Source organism: Pagrus pagrus (genome assembly GCF_965226575.1).
Source record: "Pagrus pagrus genome assembly, chromosome: 16".
NCBI lineage: Eukaryota > Metazoa > Chordata > Actinopteri > Spariformes > Sparidae > Pagrus > Pagrus pagrus.
Genome location: NC_140200.1, coordinates 16,923,910 through 16,933,641, shown reverse-complemented (window position 1 = coordinate 16,933,641; position 9,732 = coordinate 16,923,910). Strand labels below are relative to the sequence as shown.

At 39.4% G+C, this 9,732-nt stretch overlaps 1 long non-coding RNA gene across 1 annotated transcript; it reads right to left on the bottom strand.

The window, feature by feature from the left end:
• On the bottom strand, nucleotides 1-2,013 carry LOC311271686. Its single transcript, XR_014624462.1, has 4 exons — nucleotides 1,245-2,013; nucleotides 982-1,112; nucleotides 668-683; nucleotides 1-292 (listed from the first exon to the last, which is right to left on the bottom strand). It is a non-coding gene; the product is annotated as an uncharacterized lncRNA (long non-coding RNA).
• Between the last annotated feature and the right edge of the window lie 7,719 nt (nucleotides 2,014-9,732).

The following is a 9,732-nucleotide window of genomic DNA, read 5'->3' as shown; positions in this document are numbered from 1 at the left end:
GTCTTTTGTAATGCAGCTTTATTCAGCAGGATAGTTTTCACTATCAAGCAATTTTACATTTTTCAACATCAGATGGAGCTGTGACTAAAGTCACTACATCTCAAGGGCTTCATGTTTACTCATCCAATTATTTGTTGCTTTGCAAAGCACAAAGATATAGCTCAAACTATATCTTCAAAATCAAGAACAGACTCAGTCTTGATAGTACAGCTTCCATTTATTGTCGACCACTTCATCTTCGGGTGTTCTACATGTGCAATCGCAGTTTAATCTATTTGGGGATCTTTCCACACTGTTTGCATACCAAGTTAGAGAAGGGGGAACAAAAGAGAGGAATCAGTTAGTTAATTTATCAACAGAGGTCAATCAACAGAATCTTAATTGACAAATATTCAATAATTGAATAATTTTGCAATAATTTTTCAAGCAAAATCTGACAGAAATTCACTCATTTTAGCTTCTGAAATGTGTCAACTTGCTTCTTTACCCTCTAATATATCATTGTGAATTTAAATGGGTTGGACAAAGTAAGGTAGTTGAAGACATCAATCATCTGGTTAATACTGATGCTTGCTATGTTTGATAGGTTCGAAACATTTCACAAGGACTTTTTATTTCTTTTATTCATCTGTTTGAAATCAACAGAAAAATATTCAGTAATACTTACATTCTACCTCCGTTGACTAAAGAGACAAAAGATGAAAATGACATAAATAAACATTAGTATATTATCACATTTGAAAATCTTTGCAATTAGGACATTAATGATGCTCTCTTTACTTAGTTTAAGGTTTATTATCTGAGATGCCAGGACTAAATAAAAGGTTTTAGCTAATCACAGAACTAAATGAATTTGTATGTAGTCAGTTAGTACAGTCAAGTGTGATTTGTTGATCTCAGACTAAAGTAGCCTGCTGTTTGTGTAAATCAGAGGTCAATCTGTTAACATCAACTCAGTATGTATGAACACTTGTGACTTACAATTTCCAAAATGCCCCACATGCCCACCGGGGCCTGTATTAATACTTGGGGGACATCCATTACAACTCTCCCCGGGTTCAGCCATGAGGACGACCAGCGTCAACACCAGAAAGATCATAACACACTTCATCCTGAGGAACAAATCACAATGGACACATTCAGAATCATTCACTGCCTTCATTCACCAGTGTCAAAGCTCATCACATCTCATCTTAAAGACTTTGCATTCATTAAATGACACCAAGATTAAACTGACTTCTCACCTTTCCACTAGCTTGTTTGTCAGAACAAAAAAAAAAAACTGGTGTCACAGAATGCAAAGTGAGCACTGTGAGATCTAGAGGTGATGTGGACGTCTTTGCTGAGCAGTCGTGAGTTACCTGTCTCTTTATAAGGATGGAGACGGAATAATCTTATCCAGTCATTCTGCATTTCTCAATGTGTTTTGCAATGTCCATTTCTCCACATGGATGACAAGATGTTGATCTAATCTCACTTTGTCATGACGGGACATTTCACTGTCTTCACAGTCACACAAAGTTACACAACACTACTTATCATCCCCCGGCTCTATGGCCTCACAAAATGTGACCATTAGAAGTTCTGTCCTATAACTGTATATATAATTAAAAAGACAATGCATGATAAACATGATCACCTTTGGACCCATGACTACTCATTAGTGATATGGCTGGCTACTGCTACGTCCTCCTCAATACCTTCAAAGAGAAATAGTGCCACACAGTAACTTGTCCACACAACTTGACCATATCCATCTTTGTCTATTTTGGAGACAGCCATTTTGTTCTCATCTACACACCTGAGAAGTTTTTTGACTGCATATAACACAGTTGTGATGCTATTGTGTTGGCAAAGTCTGCCCACAGACAGACAGGCTGGGACACAATTGGGTTACACTGACCCACAACTTAAAATGTGAAACAGTTAATCACCAACAATGATTTTTGCTGTTTTCTATTTCATAAATTCCACAACCTCACACTATTATGGTGTGGCCAGTTGTATCATCTAATGTAATGGTAACACTGCAGCAACAGCTAAAAGATTTAAAGGTCCTATTTGTAAGAAAAGTAGATTTTTGAGTCTTAATCCCAATTTGTCAAATACTGATGCTTGTGATGATTGTAGGTGAGGTTGGCCACCATCCCAAAGTGTCAGTATTTGACGAGTTGGGAATGAGACTCAAAAATCTACTTTTCTTCCAAATGAGATTTTTAAAGACAATGATAAGTAGAAATTATTACTTCTAAAGCTCCTCCAACATTTAATGGTTCCAGCTTCTCAATTGTAGGTATTAGCTGATTTTATTTTACTCATTTTATATTTTAATACCTTGAATGTCTTTGTCTGTTTTGGAAACAGCCTACCTTTTTTGTGTTTGAGCCTCACACGTCTGTAATGACAATGCTTGATTTTTCCTTAGAAAGGAAGTGATTTATCAGTTTTATTAGCAAAAGAAGAACAAACAAGGTCACATGATGCCAAGTTAGAGAAGATGGTTAGTTGCACGTAAGTCTGTGTGACGCATAATTCAACTAACGTCAAATTAGCAGTGTAGCAAATCAAACTACCAATAAGGTGACTACACAGAGATCACAATAACATCCAAACAGTGAACAAACACATAGATTAAACCCATGTGCATTACATCAACAAGAGTTAAAAAGTCCTGTGTTTAGCCATGTTATGGTATGCTGTGTGCTATCTCGGCCCAGTTCAACGTTACCAGTCTTTGAAGAAAAGGTCTGATGAAAGACGGGGGACGGAGGAAACTGGTCGCTCCTTTCCTTTGCAAGGATAGCAGCTCGGTGCTAACTTGCTTCATGTTCCTTGGATTGTGTATTTAGCTGGTAATCTTTGTGTTGCAGCTGCTGGCGCTAACTAAGCTGGAATACTAACAGGAACTCCCGTCATTGCTGTGAGAAGAAGTTATTTGGACCTGCTGGAAAAGCAGCTGTTAGGCCCAGACGAATCCAGGCAGGGGTTGAAACTAACTTTTTGGCCTACCAGACAACTGGCGAGTAGAGGAAAATTTTTACTAGACAAACAGATTTTTTTACCAGACAAAAATATTAAATTGCCATTTGTTAGAATTACTTTTTCGTATGTCTGTCTAAATTGATTTTCAATCATAGTAATCACATTGTGTCTCTTCTCTTCACAATATATATTAGCATCATACATACAGAAACATTTTACATGTCATACTATCGTCATACTATCACGGTGCGACTTGGAGCTTTCGTGAAAGGTAATGCTTTCTAGGGGTGCAACGGATCAAAAAACTCACGGTTTGGATCGTTTCTCGGATCAGAGTCACAGATTGGATCATTTTTCGGATCAGCAAAAAAAAAAAAACAAGGCAAATAAACATAACTTTGTCTTTTGTTTATAATGTAATTCTTTCTCCTCCCCTCCTGTGTCTGTCCCTTCAACCTCTTCGTCTCTCTCTCCTGTCTCATCCTCTGTTGAATTTTTAAAATGAAAAGTCTAAGTATACTACTGAGTCATGATTACTATAATTTGACCTAATATTTTAATGCCATGTTTAGTCACATTATTACTTATCCATCCAAACATCCAAATAATATTATTGATGGATAATTCATACTGTGACTGAACATGGCCTTAAAATATTCTGATTCATTGCATGTCCTTTCATTTTTCAGCCTAGGCTACATTTACAGTAGGTTACAGTTTAGCATCTCTATTGGCTATCTGTTGCATCTGTAGGCTTGTTCACTATTTTTCTCATTGTCTTAGCTCATTACAATTCTCACCTGTCCTCCTCTTTGCCTGATCACCCTCTGCCTTTCTTGCTGCAACAAATGATAACTTGGATTGATGCAGCCTCTTACCACCACGCTGCATCTTTGCTCCGATTCATTTAATTGCCGTTCTAAAAATAGACCTGCAGTCACGTCGCGACCGTGTTTACTTTCGGTTTTAATGAAACGAAACTTAAGGAAAAAAGTACCGAGGACATGACCTCGGTGTCCTCAATGGTGGCTACGGCCCTGTCCTCTTTCCTTCATCAGTATATTTGACAGGGAAGCCAAAATGCTCCCATACAGGGTATTTAAATGACGCGGGGCATTCAAGCTCCTCCGTTCCTCCGCTCGCCATGATGGGGGCTGAGACGCTGTCGGTCGATTCATCCTCCGTCCTCGTTTTTTTTCTTGGGGGCTGCCCCCCCACAAGAAATCTCCACATAATGGAGTAGCTAAATCAGGAATGTGGAGGTAAAAAATAGTTTATAGACTGCGGGAAAAAGGTCTACAAAGTACGAACAACTAGCTGTGGGAAGTGGTGTTGATTTTCGCGGGATCATCTGGGATGACCCGCCTTACTCTGCCTCTGATTGGCTTACCCTGATTCCTCATTCATCATGCCTAAACCTAACCGCCAATGAGAGGCGTCCATCCCAGAACTCACGGGAGACGTGTTAAGTTGCTGATCAAAACCCACAACTTCCTGTTTTTGCTGCTTCACATTGAAAGCGTCTACACAAGAAAGATATGATGGGCTTTTATTTTTTTTAGATTACTCGCCAGAGTGGCGAGTGGTCTTCATAAATTACTCGACAAATACAAAAATTACTCGCATTTGGCGAGTAAAACAGCTTAATTTCAACCCCTGAATCCAGGAGAAGAGAACTTGAGGGCAGGCAGCCCCGTAGGGAATGAGGTGAGGAATAGAGAGAACAAAGGAAGTAGCTGGAGTTTTGACTTTCTGGTGAAAGGGGGGTCTGACAACCTGACCAATAGTAGCTCAACACTGAATTTGCACCTAGTTGTGAAGACTGGGGAATTCTGGAAAACTGAGTTCAGTTCCGAGTCCATTTTGAAATCCACAATGAACGACTTCATCTGTGGGTCCCAACATTAGCTGAGATGCCAGGACAGAAAATGTACTTTTTTTTGTTTGAGCCTCACATGTTTGTAATGACAATGCATTATGTTTCCTAAAAAAGGAAGGGATTCATCAGTTTTATCAGCAACTGAAGAAAGAACAAGGTATTTCAAAACTCAGGTACAAAAAGTCAACTTCCTCTTTGTAAATGTAGAGGGTTGGAAACAAAAGGGAAAAGTTGAAACAGGAGGAGAAAAACAGACACCCCTACTATGTTTTTTTAATAATCATTCTTCATTAATTTTCATTCATTTCACCATTCACTTGCAGTCTCAATGCTTCACTGCACTGGCACGTCCAGGCCGCCAGGTGGCGCATCACGCATGTGGTAGAATAGGATTTACGTGTAGAGGAAGAATAAATCCTGCTGCCGTGAAGTTAACACCAGCACGACGTGTATCTCCTTTATTCTTACCACAGGTCAGTAAATATGCATATAATCAGGTGTACATGCTATGAGTTAAGAGTTGAACGTGTGACTCGAGGATTAGTTGTGTACATATGAGCCAAAGTAGCGAGTTATACAGAGAGTTTGATGTGAATTGAGAGACGGCTGGTATGCTAACTGGCTAATGCTAAGCGGACCTGCATCGTAGTGTGTGAAGCTGTCCCAGAACAACAGGAAAATACCTGTGAATGCACTAAATGTCTTCTGCATCTTTAATAATGAATCTGTTCTCATGCAATATGTGGGTTTCTGGTGGTTATCTGTAGCCAAATGGATATAGTTATGTGTTATTGCCAAACCCAGGAAATGCCATTGTGAAGTCAAAGTGTGGCGCCATTGATCAAGTGAATGCATTTAAAATGTAGTTTGTCGTATTTCCACGTTGTGAGAAAATATGTTTTCTGAAGATGGTGTACTGTTGATTCAGGATAATGTTTAATTCATGATTGGTTCAAGTGAACATGGTCAAGAAGTAGATTATATAGCCTATAGAGTAAAAAGGTAATTTCATAATACTGAAGAAACTGTGTTGGTTAAAAATACACGGTAAAAACAAATTCATTTATTATTTTCCATGAACATGATGTTTCATGATTATGTTGAAAGTGGATATGTTTAAGTCCAAACGGCATAATTGAGTTGTATTGTTGTTGTTAAGAAGATGAACATGTGAGCAAAGTGTTGTTTTTATTAACCTATGCATTGAAATGGCCATCTGAAATAACAGTGTGACTGAAGCTCAGGCCATTATCTTTAATAATTTTGTAGAACTGTTGATACCTGAAGAATAGGATTTACGTGTAGAGGAAGAATAAATCCTGCTGCCGTGAAGTTAACACCAGCACGACGTGTATCTCCTTTATTCTTACCACAGGCAAGGCTGAGGACTTGCAGCTTCCCTGGCTAGCCAGTCAGGGAGGCAACATAAAGATAAAATAAATACACAGTATATAAGTGTGGCAACACGAGGGTGTTTACTACTAATGTACTCAATACCGACAACGCCACCTTGGGTTAGGGCCCAAGGACCCGTACTAAAGGTAAATTACTCTATTATAAAAGGACACAGATTGGTTCATTCAGGGAGAGCAGGAGACGTGGTTCAATTATTTTGATACAAAATTTTATTATTATTAAATACACATGGTTTGGCACTGTAAAAGAAAAGAAAAGAAAGAAAAGAGCCCAACTTAAAGAGGGGTACAGGCTGAGGCTTACCGGCTGGAGGAGGGGTTTATCAGGGAAGTGACATCCAAAAGAAAAAGGAGAGCACCCCACTCATACAGCAAAAATGTGACGTGCAACACAGAAAATCTTGAACAGGGATCACACAGCACACAAGGGATCACCACCACCCAGGGGAACCACCACCACCAACACCGGCCTTCAGCACTAGGGGAAGAGGAAAAACACAATTAGGAGGGCCCACAATTATGAAAAACCAAACTATTTCATAACATGTGCCAACAAAATATAAATGATCGATAGATAAATGAAGTGTTGAATTGAATTAATTATAAATCAATCACACAACAGAAATCAAAGAGTCTCTGGCCAGAGATATCAACTTATGATAATTAAATCCCCAAACGAAAATACAAGAAACTCTCAAAAATAAACAAATTAACATCACCAAACCTCAGCAGACTCTTTAAAACACACACACACACACACACACACACACATAGTAGCACCACAGGTAGCAGCAGTATGTGGAGCCAGTAGCAGGACGCAGGCTGACCGAAGGCGGCCGACCAAGCCAAGCCGTCGGAGCAGCAACAGCAAAAGCAGCGGCAGCAAAACAATGGCAGCAAAGCGGCAGCAGCAACAGTACAGTGACAGTTCAGCGGCGAAGCAGCAGTGGCCCAGTAGCAGTGATTGCGCAGCTGCGCTTACTTAGCTTAATTAGCGTCAGCATCCATAACTCCGGTTATCTGTCCGGGTGTATTGTAGTCCCATCCAAAGAGGGAGAGGGGCGAAGAAAACATGCCCAGCAAGGGAAGACAGCCACCATGCAGCCCACAACCAGCCGACTGTTAGAGGAAGAGGAGCGAAAAGGGAGCTTAGCACCTGGCTACAGCATGAATGACAGAAACACATTTTAACTCACCAATGCTCTAGTTGACAGCGGCGAACAACCGCAGATAATCGCCACAACCGCGGTGGAGACGCTGGATCTATTGAAAGGATCACCGTTGTAATTTACATAAAACACGGACTTATCTACACAAAACAGCATAGCAACGTGCGCCTACCTGTGCTCAGCTGCTATCGGCGAGTCCAACGACCCGGAAGTGGGCGAAATCAACACACTCTAATGTATGCGGACGACACAGTAATATATGTACATGCCAGCACGAAACAACTGGCTGCTGCCAAACTCACCACAGCGATGGATCAAATTACCAACTGGCTAAAGTGCTCCTGCCTCCAACTCAACCTCAATAAAACTGTAGGAATGTTGTGAAGGACTGTTTGAAGGATGAGGTAGGTGGCTGGATTTAGGAGTTTGACTATCTACTGTGGGGTGTCGATAAGGACACGGTTGGCAGGTATACGTTTAACAACGTTTATTCAGGTTCCCGATAAGCACAGAGTATGTACAGGTAGGTATGGTTGCTGAAAACAGAATACAAGGAATGGAATATCAGTAATCTGTACTAATAAACTTTTGCACAACATGTTGTATGCAATGAAGAAAGAAATGAAAGGAAATGAAATCACAATCTAAGCTGAAAAATCTCACAGAAACTATTATCAGAATGTTACAGGAAAAATATAGGAATACTAATGGCATATTACTGAAACATTGTGACCTAGTCACACTTTCGTACAATTGTTCTTCACTAAAACTCAATGTAATCATCCCGAATATCATAATCTCTGGTAAAAACATTAGTTTTGTTCCACATTTCAAATATCTGGGCATCACCGTCGACTCCAATCATTCCTTTAAAACACACATTACAAAAGTGTGCAATTGGGTCAAGTTTAACCTGGCCAATTTTAAATACATCAGAAATACACTAACTTTTAATGCTGCACAGTGTTGTTTTCGTCAACGATGACGATGACGAAATTATGTCGTTGACGCCCCTTTTTTTCATGACGATAACGAGACGGTGACGAGATAAACAGGGCTCTTTGACGACTAAAACATGACGAGACGTGTGTGAGTTTTCGTTGACGAGACGAGAACGGACGTAAATGTTAGTGGGTGGTCTGTCAGATGTTCAAAATGCATGACATTTCTGCTTAATGTGCGTGTAATCTGTCAAAACCTAAAAAGTATCTGCTATGCTGCTGCATCCTATCCTTGTTTGGTCACGCCCACCACCCGGCATGCAGTCAGGGGTCAACAATATAAATATAAACGGAGCGGTGCTAAAGTTTAGCTGCTTAGCTAGCAAGGACTTGTCGCGCTGCTACGTTATCAACTGAGTTTAGTCAGCATGTGAGAACAGGACCGCCCTGAAACTTTATAATGAGGATCAATAAGAAGTTTTTGGTTAGTTTGACTGTACAGAGTCATGAATGTAGCCTGATTGTAGCTCAATGCTGAAATCTTGTATTATAACATATAGAACAAGCCTCAGAGCTTCTTTGATTATTAACAGTATGTTAGTGATGACAGAAAGGTGAGAACTGACAGAAAGGTGAGAACGATCAGACTGACAAGGCTGCAAAAGTTGCTGCTTGTATGATGTATTTTTCTGTTAAACGATAAGAGGCTCACTTTAAACAATATTATTAATAATAATAATTAATGATAATTATGATGAGAGGAAGAAATAAAAAAATATCATACTGAGAGTTCTGTAGATGGTTGATTATTTGAAAGAGTAAAACTTGAGAGAAGCTTTGCAAAAAAAAGGCACAGATTGATTTCATAGATTGAAAATTACATTGAAAAGACAAAAAACATTTTAAGTGTGAAAAGAACAGCTGTTCAGATTATCCTCCTGTAAAACACTGTTGGTCAAATATTTAAACTTGATGTCTGCATTAGAGAACATGGTGTGGGGTGAGGCTGTAAATCTCATCTTATTTTTTTAGCATGTGTCAAGTAAAACGCCCTGTAACATGGAGGGGGGCGCAAAAATATGGAGATAAAAGGTTTCTGTCCAACAGCATTATCCAATACTTATTGACCTCAATTAATTTGTTAAAAGACTATACTTCTTCTTTTGTTTTTTTAACTAAAACTGACTAAAACTAGACTAAAACCTGTTTGAGTTTTCGTCGACTAGAACTGGACTAAAACTATCACATATAGAAATGACTAAAATTTGACTAAAACTAATAAGCATTTTAGTCCAAAAGACTAAGACTAAATCTAAAATGGTTGCCAAAAACAACACTGATGCTGC